This window comes from Zalophus californianus, chromosome 1 (genome assembly GCF_009762305.2).
Source record: "Zalophus californianus isolate mZalCal1 chromosome 1, mZalCal1.pri.v2, whole genome shotgun sequence".
Classification (NCBI taxonomy): domain Eukaryota; kingdom Metazoa; phylum Chordata; class Mammalia; order Carnivora; family Otariidae; genus Zalophus; species Zalophus californianus.
Genome location: NC_045595.1, coordinates 111,413,011 through 111,424,197, shown reverse-complemented (window position 1 = coordinate 111,424,197; position 11,187 = coordinate 111,413,011). Strand labels below are relative to the sequence as shown.

The window sequence follows — 11,187 nt, the reverse complement described above, 5'->3', positions numbered from 1 at the left end:
TTGTTACCAACTTAAAAAGAAAATAATTATATCTCAGCCAAGTGGATTTCTTTGCCATCTATCTCTTTATTTCTGAATTCTTTTCAATTGTATAATTTTTATTTTATTGATGCTTTTCCATTGTATAATTATTATTTTATTGATGCTTTTATAAAGAAAAGCTTCATTCATGAAATTTTGATTGAATTCCTCCTTTGTGCCAGACAATAGCCTCATAGCCTAGTGCTGGAGTTCCTCAGATGAATTAAAACCTTGTCCCTTTGTAGCTCCAGTGTGGCTGGAGCAGGGCGACCAAAAGCAAGAGCGGTAGGAGATGAAGTTGATGCCATGGAGGGAGAAGGGAGAAGTTATCTTATACAGGGCTTTGCTGATCTTGAAAGAACTTTGGCTCTGACTCAGGTGAGATGGAGAGTCCTCCATTGCAGAGAATTGGGCAGAAGGGAGTAAGTTCTGACTTGTATTTTCATAGGATTATCTGGATGTTCTGCTGAGACTGTATTTTAAGAAGGCAAGGGCAAAATCCAAGGAGCTATTGCAATTATCTAAGTGAGACATGAGATGATGGTGTTTTGATCACAGTAGTAGTGGTAGCAAAGATAGTGAAAGGTGATGGGCTCCTAGATATGTTCTGAAGGTATTGGCCCAGCTGCACAGGGTTGTGTGTACATGAGTGGTGGAAGCAGAGCTGGAGAGGGCTGGGGGCCACATTACAAAATCCTTTGTGTGCCAAGCCAAGAGTTTTTTATGACATCCTCAGGCAATGTGTTGCCACTTATTAATTTTAAGTAAAAGAGTTACATATCATATTTTATTTTAGAAAGCTGATTTGATGGCAGAGTTGAAGGGGCTGTGTTGGAGGCAGTGAGACCTGCTAAGAGAGTCCTGTCAAAATCCAGACAAGAGAGAATGAAGAAGTTAATGGAAAAAATAGCTATCTAGCTATCCCAGTGGAGAGAGGGGAAGAGTCATGTATTAGTTTTCTATTGCTGTGTGACAAATTATCATGAGCTTAGTGGCTTAAAATGACACACATTTATTATTTCACATTTTCTGTGGGTCTGGAGTCCAGGTAGGCCTAGATGGGTCCTCTGCTCAGGGTGTCCCAAGTTTGCAATCAAGGTATTAGTTGGGCTGTGTTCCCATCTGGAGGCTTAACTGGGGAAAGAATCCTCTTCCAACTTCATTCAGTTTGTTTGAAGGATTCCTTTCCTTGTGTTTGTAGGACTGAGGACCTTGGCTTCATGCTGGTTGTTGGCTGGAGGCCACCTTCAGCTCTTACAGGCTGCCCCTAGTTCCTTGTCATGTGGGCTTTCTCAACATGACCAGTTATTTCATTGAACCAGCAAGGAGACTCTCTAGAGGGCATCTGTCAGCAAGATGGCATCTTATATAGCATAAGGTGATCACAGGAGTAGCAGTCCATCATCTTTGTCATATTCTATTGGTTAGAAACAAGTCACAAGTCCCACCCACATTAAGGGGGAGAAAACCCCAAGGTATAAATACCAGAAAATGGATCCTTGAGGATCACCTTAAGATCTATCCACTGTAGATCATGAATAATGCTGAGGACACAGAACAGACAGGATCTAAGATGTGATGGAATCATTGGACATGAGTGGGAAAAGAAAGGAGAGAAATAGAGGATGATGTGCAACTTTCTAGTTTGTGTGCTTGGTGGATGGTGAGGGCCCTTCACCAAGATAAGAAACAGAAGGAGGAGCTAATTTAGGAAAATAATGAGTTCTCTCAAATTTGTGAGTAAAAGATATTACTTTTACTATCATATTTTTTAATCAAATTCTTTATTATAATGAATCAAACTGAATAAATCTTAGCCACAGTTCTCTATTTCCCTGTTCTTAAACAACAACAACAACAACAACAAAACAAACAACACTTGATTCTCACAGTCCAAGCTGTTTGCTATTTTGCTGAGCTAAAAGGGAGTTCCTGGATATGCCTAGGTATTTCTGTGCCTATAATGAATTTTTGCAAAGCTGGAAGGCTGAACACAGAAATGGTGTACCTGAAGGAGTGTCACTGGTTTCCGGTAGAAAAACCATTATAGAAAATGAAATCATCTAAAAATTCGGTGCTTATATGTAATTTACCCATTTAAAATTGCTTTAAAATTTATGTATTTTCTATAAAGGAAGCATCTTAGTCCAACTTTGTGGTTAGAGAGAATGCTCTTTATTTCAAGTTTATCAAAGAGGACTGGGGAGGGTAGTGATGGGAGTTGTGCAGAAACAGAAGGGGAAAAAGAATAAAGATAAAGCTATATTCTGTGCAACTAATTACCCAAAGGAATTTATGAAAATTCTGCATGGATGGATGGATTCCGTGATCAGGTTCATTGAGGTCAAACAGAAGGTGGCTAGGAACTACCAGACAAGTTTTGGTGGGTAAAGTGGAAGTATTTGGGGAAGTGAACATGTTGGTTAAGAGAATCAATTTGGAAAGTCACACTTTCAGTTACACTGAATGACTACGGTCTTTCCCAGGCATTTCCTGCCTCTACTGGCTGTCCGTGAAAGCCTGTGGTTGTCATGAAAGGGACTCATTTGTCATAGTTGGTCCCTAATGCACCTCCTAGTCCACTTCCTTTGCAAGGAGCTGCACTGGGGGGACCCAGAAAAGCCCTCTCACAAATGGGGATTCGGCTAATTTAGCCAAACAGAACTTTTTCAATGGCAAATGGCAGAAAACCCAGCATAAAATCACTTAAGCTATTAAGGAATTGGCTTACGAGAAAGGGTGGGTCTTGTCAACTTCAGGGACAGCTGGTTTTAAGTGGCTCAAACAAAGTCACTAAGGTTTGGTTTCTTGGTGGCAATGTGGCAAGGGCAGCCATACCTTATAACATCTTGTCATCAAGTCTAACAGGAAAGACTCTGTCCTCTCAAAGCCAAACATTCATCGTTCTCATGACTCCCACTGGCCTGGAAGGGGTCATTGCTCATTCTCTAAATCAATCACCATGGTCAGGAGAATGCGGTCTTTCTGATTGGCTGAGACCTAATGTGTTTATGTGAGTGAGCTCTGCCCAAAGAACATCGCCTCCAAAGAGAAATTTGGGTACAGTTTTTACCAGAAGTGGGATAAGTGGATGTTGGGTAGTAAATACAGGAGAAAGTCCCCTTCATCCCAGGAGAATGCCTTTTAATTGAGCCAGCAATTTATTTACATGGCAGCACGATTGCCTAACGACATAGAAATACTGATATGTATACCTTATACCTTACTCTTCCCCACTGCACTGCCCCACACACTCACACTTAGTTTGACTGAAAGCTAGTTAGAAGAGTCTCAGAAATATCCTATTGCTTTATGTGTAGGCGAAACCTCAAATCAATAAGGGGAGAAAGCCCATGTCATACACATAAAAGGGGAGAGGAGAGCCTCCAGATATATAACAATCCACTGGGTACCACCAATTAATTTATGCATTAGAGGTTTGGAGAGCATTCTCCTTAAAAGAGAGAGAGATGTTAAGACGGCTCATAAGGGATCCCCAGTGTATTAGGCCTGAGAGGAGGAGTTCTATATTTGGATGGTAAAAGGAAGTGAATTAGCAATTTGGATTGGCATAAGAAAGAACAGTGCTGGCTTGGAGAAATCCCCAGTGCTAGTAGGGATGCTTCATTCAGTCGTTCAGTGTTAGTCAGTAACAATACCAATAGCATAGTTAGACTTTGCTCCTTTACACTAGCCATTTTGTTTCTCTCCTGGTGTTTTCTTCTGTGTGTTTGCTTTAAGTATTATCTCCTTCCACTGCTTCCATCTTTCCATTCCTCACCGAGCCTTTCACTGATGCCTGCCTGATAAAAGGCTCCACATCTGATATTAACCTAAAACTTCCTCGATCCCTCAAAGTGAGTTATTCATTAACAGAAACTAAGTTACCGGCTGTTAGGCAAATCTTCTAATTCTTGCAAACCACTGATCTGCTCAGGGAAGCTTCTCTAAATCTACTGTAGAAATAAGTGAAGCTTTGTGCCAGTTGTTCGCGCTAAGCAGAAGGTTGGGGGAGAGAGGAGCAGTTAGTTGTTTGCCCGATCGCACACGGCGAGTCCAGCGGAGGGAATCAAGTGTACAGTCAGCTGGCTTGACGAGAACCTGCCAACAGGACCGGACGGGGCAGGAAGGGGCAGGGGCTTCCCGGCTGCCTGCCTCTGAGCTCCATCATGGGTGCCAGCCGAATTACTCTAAAGTCAAGCATTTTGCCTTCTATTTCTTATGATGGCCAGAGTTTCCTGTGCTAAGAGGTATGGCTATCTTTTTCCCTGTCCTTTTGTTCAGCAAAAACAAAAGCTAATTAAAGTGAATGTCAGAAGCTGCAGTGATGAAGGAGTGGGCTGTGGGAGTGGGGCAGAGAAACTTCCAGGGGCTGGTTGATTATGCAGATGAAGCACATTGGGGAGTTGTGTGTCTAGCCCCGTATGCAGGCTTTTCGGTTCTTAGGGTAAAAAAGCCACCTCTCTGTGGGTTATTAAAACATGTCTCTAGGCCTCAGGAGCAGAAAATTGTGCTTCTAGATTCATAGTATGTGCATTTTTGTTTTACTCCAAAACTGTCTGGACTCATTTCTGTTTCACACTTTGTTTACCTCAAGAAATATCTTGCAACCTGCAACGAGACTGGACTGGCCTTGCCTATGATTTTCAAAGAAAATGCAACAGCATCATTCCAGGCAGTGGGTTGAGGAGGCGCCATTACTGTTTATTGTTGCTCTCATTTTTCCTTTTGATAGTTTAGTTATCTTACAAATCGTAGTTGAATCGAACTATTTTTTTGCTCTTTCAAATATATATGTAAGTTGCTATAGTAATCAACTATTGGATTCCATGACATTATAAACTGAAATGTGGAGGTTTTCAATTTAAGGAACAGAAAAAATGCCTAAGGCATCATTTGAACTGGTCAATGCAGGTGCTTAATATATGGAATTTAAATGTAAATACAGACATGTTAAACATTGAATTTTCTTTGTAATTTGAGAGTTTGGGTATGTTTTCTGGAAAAAGAAACCTACAAAATTTGAGTTAAAAAAATTTAGCAAGATTTATGTTGATTATTAATATTCATATTGACATAAGATTTAGTCAGTGTATACCAAGATTTATATCAATTAAGAAAAATATGACCTGCAAAGTCAAACTTTGTGAAAATGGATACACTGTGAAATCATTATTACAGATCACAAATTCTCAGTTAAGAAAGTTTGTTAGACTTGAAGATATTTCCCTCATTCCCAAAGAAAGAAAATATTTCCTGTCTGTATTTCAATAAATCGCAATAGGTATTCAAAATTAAATGTTTCTTGAGCTCTTGCCTAAACAGGTCACCAAACCTATTTTTTGTATGTGCTTATGATAATTAACCTGCTACAAATTTAGATTGTATGAATTCTAGAAAAAGACCAAGGGCTGAGTCCTTTTGCGTCGTTTGAAATAACGCAGCCTCGGAGGCTTTCAGGAGAAGTGAATGAAGCAACATGTCACGGCAGAGGAAACTGAGAGACGCACAGGGAACAATAGACATCTTGTGGGAAGGGCTGAAATGTGTGCAGCCAATTCCCATGGGAACGCCTGTAGCTCTTTCACACTGTGTGAAAAAGATGCTCCTTGAAAAGAATCTTTAATCCTTTCTTTCAGGGGAAAATCTGAGAACTTTATTGAAAGTTTCTAGAACCCAAACGGGTCTAAGTTAGTCAGTGGGTATTTATAATACAGGTGAATAAAATAAGATTTTGATGTGCAGTAGTGTTGTCCAAAACATAACATAAATAAATGTTGCTGTTCTGGAATTTTCTAAAGTGAAGAAACCTGAGAATACCCTAACCCCACGTTGGAAGCTAGAGGCTAATTTTCTCAGAATAAGTTGGCTTTCTGACTTAATTATGTTTATTGAAATTCCCCCAAAGAGTTTCAACTTTTTCCACAGGTGGTATCCTAATAGTGGGGCAATTAAGTCCACTGGTTCATGTGTATTTTTATTTCATAGATCTACTGATGAATAATAGAGTAAACCAGCAATGTTTTATTAGTGCCCATTGAGTGCAGGTCGCCTTGAAAAGTCATAAAGAACTTTTCCCTCTGGTGCCCTGGAGGGAATTATACACTCCATTCTCACTAATAAATGTGGGAGTGAGCACTACACTTACACAGAAAACTCAGGTATTTGGATTATCCAGCCACAAAAAGTCTGAGATGCATTGTATTTCAAACCATTTCCACCCTAAAAAAAAAAAAAAAAAAAAAAATCCAGTTACTGTTTAGCCATGGGTGGGGGTAAGGCTCTCTCCAGGGAACAAGTTTGCCAAAAAATCAATAGGGACCCTTTCAAGATAGTGCATAAACTACCCAGATTTAAGTTTTGGCAGGGAGTACAGCTAGGGTATAAATATGACCCAGACAGAAAAGACCCATGCATCTTTAACATGAGAACGCAGCGTTGGGCAGAAGGTAGCGGTGTGTATTAGCTCTTGAACGGGATGGCCTAAGGACATGGTAACAGGAAAATGATCTACAAGAATAATGACATCATTAGGGATATGATTGCTGTTAACTCTTGAGTGATTGCTATATGCTAGGTTCTATGTTGAAGGCTTTATATAATCTCATTAAATCTCCCAACAGCCCTCATCACAATCCTCAGGTACAAATAAGGAACCTGAGGCTCAAGGAGGTTAATTAATCGGTCCTGATTTACACTGCAGGTGATGGCATAGCTGAGCCCAGGTGTGTCTGGGTTCCCACCTCTCACCACTCTGCTCTTCTTACTGGGTTCCTAGAAAATGTCCAGGTCTGGACCCTATACTCCTTTAAAAATGTAAGAATATTGGATAAAATCGAGCAATAAGAACCATTAATAATGAATAGAGAATGAAGAAGAGGGAAACCTAAAGAAATAGAGTCTGTTCCTTTAAAAGAGGAAACTGCATCACCATCTGTAAGCCAGAAAATTACCAATGAAAGGCTACACCTACTCATGGATGACTGGATGCCCCATTTTTATAAAGCAAACTCTTCAAAGGAATTCTCCATATGTGGATGGCATAAAAATGTGATCGATCATCAAATGTCTGGGAAGGTCATTCCCCTGGAGCATAGGACCTTGTTCAATGGCAGGTGTGTCGTCACTTGGACCACAGGCCTTTGCAGGGTAGCACTATTGGGATTCATATCGTCGTGATCACACAGATGAATTTATCTGCAGCTCAGCTTCCTGTACATTTTGCCAGCAGATAGGTCGTTTGATGGGCAATAGACCCTCTATAAGGACAAATTAGAGGAAGAGAGTAATACAATTGAAGAACATGTTTTCTTTAAGATTTATTTAAGAGAATGCAGGTGCGAGGGGCAGAGAGCATCTCAAGCAGACTCCACGCCGAGCACGGAGCCCTACAAGCGAGATCACAACCCGAGATGAAACCAAGAGTCCAACGCTTAACCAACTGCACCCCCCAGGCGCCTCTATAAACATGTTTTCTTAATGCACCATTAATCGTTGACATCTTTAAGTGTTGAGAGTTTCAGGATCTTTTCCTTCTCTAGAGTGTCAGTAAGATGAAGCAAGACAAACATTTTCTCTGAGTGTCACTGCAATATTTAACGTATCTGACTTAAAGTGCAAATCCAAGTGGATTTTTATGAAGAACCTCCCAGAAAATAGAGTGGAAAAAAAGAAGGTATGCATTTTGGTTTAGTGATTTGTTCGTATTAGTAGCAACTTCCTGCATCCTTAAATTTACAACAATATTAATCTAGAGGCAGAGCAAGAGGATCACTGCTTTAGGAGCTGTGACTCACAGGACAAACGCTCAGTGTTTCAAACTCTGGGTGTGAAATCTTGAGAAGGAGGGAAGCGTTCATGAAACTGCAGTCCTCTCTTCCCCAGGCTTTGTGAAATGGCTCCCAATAGCCATTCCATTCACCTGCTGAAGTTTCTGTTGAAACTGTTTCCTGTGTGGCTTTTTCGACCCCCCCCCCCACCCCATTCTTCCCAGGGAAAGTATAGATTTTCACGAACACAGGGGGTTTTGTGTTTTCTGTTAAAAACAACTTTACTTTACCGGGGCAGGCTTTCTGTTTTCACCCCCGGAAACAAGAGCATTTCTCTGAGGCAACTCTCCACTGGGTGAGGTGCAGCCTGTCACCTGACCACTTCTGGAGCTGCCGGTGGCATTGGGCTGCATTCCTTGAATTCTTCCACCCGGCACCAGCAGCACAGCAATGAGCAACTTCAGGTTCACTGAGCTGAGTGGATTCCACTCGCTGTGCCCTTGGATGGAGTCCGCTGCTCGAATCTCCCGCCCAGTCTCAAAACATACAGCTGATTAACAGCAAGCTGCCTGCCTTTGAAGAGTAGCACGCAGGTAAAGCCGGTTTGTGGGGGCAGCTGGGACTCCCTGAAGGGTGCCAGGCGTGGCGCATAATCATTTTTGTGTGTGGTGTCTGCTTCTCCTTGCAGAAACTTGACTTGTCAACCAATACCTGCTTAAAAAATAGATGCTTATATTAAATAAGGAGAAAGTGGGCTTCAGATTAAGGTCCCTTAAGGATTAGGGAGGGAAATTAGGAGAGCAAAAGCTGGCAGTAAGAAGGAATTTTATAAGCCAGTTTTTGTAATTCCAAAAGTATGAGCTTTGAGGCTGACCTATCTGGATGTGAATTTTGGCTCTGTGTGTAACCTTTGACGCGATGCCTCACCAGTCCTGTTTCCTCTTTGGTAATAATATCTACCTGCCAGGTTGTTGGGAGAACAGAGAAGAAAGTATCTAGCAAAGAGCTTCGTGCATAGAAAGCATCTGAGATGCACACATATGTGCATTCGTGTGTGCTTGTGTGTATTCGGTGGGTGCATCTGTATATTTGGATATAGGCCACAGGATTATGGCATTCGTAAGGGTAGGGAGTTTCGCAGAGGATGAGGTTGAACTTGATCTGTCTCCGAACTTCTCTGCCGTTGCAGAGAGATCAGCCTGGGAAGCCAGACACCTGAGCAAAACATTGACCAGGGCTGCTGAAAAATAAATAACATGCCTTGCTGATCCTTATCCAGGAAGGGGAGGTATTATGTACCATGTGGGGTGCTCTTTACGTGAAGACCGATGGAAGCAAGGCAGCTCAGTAATTATCACCCATGGTTATGTATGCAACTGACAGGGCTTTGTTCTGGGAGACCAACTGCCTTCAGTTCTGACTCTGCAGCTTACTCTCTGGGTGTTCCTGGGCTGGTTACTTTCCTCTCCTCCGAACATCAGTTTCTCATCACATGGAATTGTCGTGAGAATTAAGTGACTCAGTGCTCAGGAAGCACTCATAGTAGTGCCTGCCACATGGGAAACACCTGCTAAACATTAGTTGTTGGTGTCATTATTTGACAAAGGGCTCTTTTATGTGTTATTAGCTTTGATCTTCAAAACAACCTGGTGAGGTAGACGAGGCATGCGTTAGCCCCATTTTGCAAGTAAAGAAACTGAGGCTCAGAGAAGGGAAAAGCATGAACCAAAAGGTCCAACAGCCATTGAGTGGCCAGGCTAGGCCTTGAACCTCAGTCTGCAGACCAGCAGCTGACTTAGTATATCTGCAGAATATGTGCACTGAATGAAACCTAATCCTAAAGTGTCTGGCCCGAACACCATTTCCTTAACAAAGGTATTCCTTAGCATCTTCCCCTAGGAGAGATCTTTCTTTCCCTTGTACTTCCCCAAACTTCCTTTTATAGGACAGAGGAGATTTTCTCTGGGTCATCCTTGTATTGTAGGATGTTTGGTGTAAGTCTCAGCTCTCCCTACCCCACCCTTTGAGGTGTGAAAGTTCTCACGGACAGCGGTCTTTTGAACAATACTGTTTTGTAATGATGGACACTCAAGAGTAACAGCATGAATGTAACAGCATGAATGGAGACTCCGTACCAGGGGTCACTGTAAGTGTGGAGAGCAAAGAAGGAGCCCACGGAAAGCCTGGGGTGCTCCTCTCCACCAGCACGTATTTCTGCTCATTCTTGGAGCTCCAGCCACACTATGTCTGGGGCAGCTGACTCTGCTTCAGGAATGACGAGATATCGACCAACAAGCTGGCTGGTCAAGGTGAAATCATTTCCAATGTCCAACCAATGTCTTATTTTCCTGAATATTATTTCACTGAGACCCTGTCACTGCAAATGTCGGAGGCTGGTGGGGAAAAATGTGTTCAGGGAAAATTCAGGAAAACATTGTCCTATCTTTCCTGTAGATACTGTATTCCACCCTTCCGCATTTGCAAGGGTGCGTTCTACTTTGTAGGACTCTCACTCTGCTCTCTCTCCACCCCCCAAAACTACCGCCCCACCCCATCCCCAGCCAACTCTCCTGCTTTTCTTTTCCTCTAAGCTTCTCTTCCTTGTGACTTTCCTGCTGTCTTGTTGGCCTTAATCCCAGGGCATAGATGGGCAAGAATGCAGGGTCCCTCCTTCCCTCAGTGTCAGAGGGAAGAGAAATTCCTTTTCATGCTTTATCACCCTACCCATATCTTCATCTTCAAATGTTAATAATGCTCTGAGGGCTTTTACTCCTAACAGTAGCTGCACGCGGAGCCCTACATGGAATCAACATACCATAGTGGTTATGAACCTGGAGCCTAATCCTGGAATCTCTGGGTCCAAATCCCAGCTCTCCAGTTTGCTAGCTGTGTGGCTGGGGCAAGGTATTAATGCCTTGGTTCCTCACCAGTAAAATGGGGATGAAATATCCTCATATAGTTATCATGAGGGTTAAGTGAGTTAGTGTTTGCAAAGCACCTAGGACAGAACCTGGAACAAAGGCAAGCATATGCAAGTATTGTCATTTTTCTAGAGCTGGTGGTTAGCACAAAAGTTTCATGTAGGTAATATTACCCTTGACACAACTTCAACGGCTACAAAATGCACTGATAACCCCTTATTTAACTGAGCGCCTGGTGAAGGATTTGGCTTGTTGTGTGTGTGGTTTTTTTTAAAGATTTTATTTATCTGAGAGAGAAAGAATGAGACAGAGAGAGCATGAGTGGGGGGAGAGTCAGAGGGAGAAGCAGACTCCCCGCCGTGGGGAGTCCGATGCGGGACTGGACCCTAGGACTCCAGGATCATGACCTGAGCTGAAGGCAGTCGCTTAACCAACAGAGCCCTCCAGGCGCCCAAATGGCTTGTGTTTAGAGACCA

At 42.4% G+C, this 11,187-nt stretch overlaps 1 protein-coding gene across 3 annotated transcripts in view; it reads left to right on the top strand.

The window, feature by feature from the left end:
* Positions 1-4,039: 4,039 nt before the first annotated feature.
* VEPH1 (ventricular zone expressed PH domain containing 1) overlaps positions 4,040-11,187 on the top strand; it is a 229,525-nt gene continuing 222,377 nt past the window's right edge. For 2 of the 3 annotated variants that reach the window (XM_027586347.1, XM_027586349.1), the window contains exon 1: positions 4,040-4,271. The gene's annotated coding sequence lies outside the window, so the exon portion shown is untranslated. Of the gene's footprint in view, positions 4,272-8,233; positions 8,384-11,187 lie in introns of those variants that run through there. The other variant, XM_027586348.1, reaches the window with a different exon arrangement.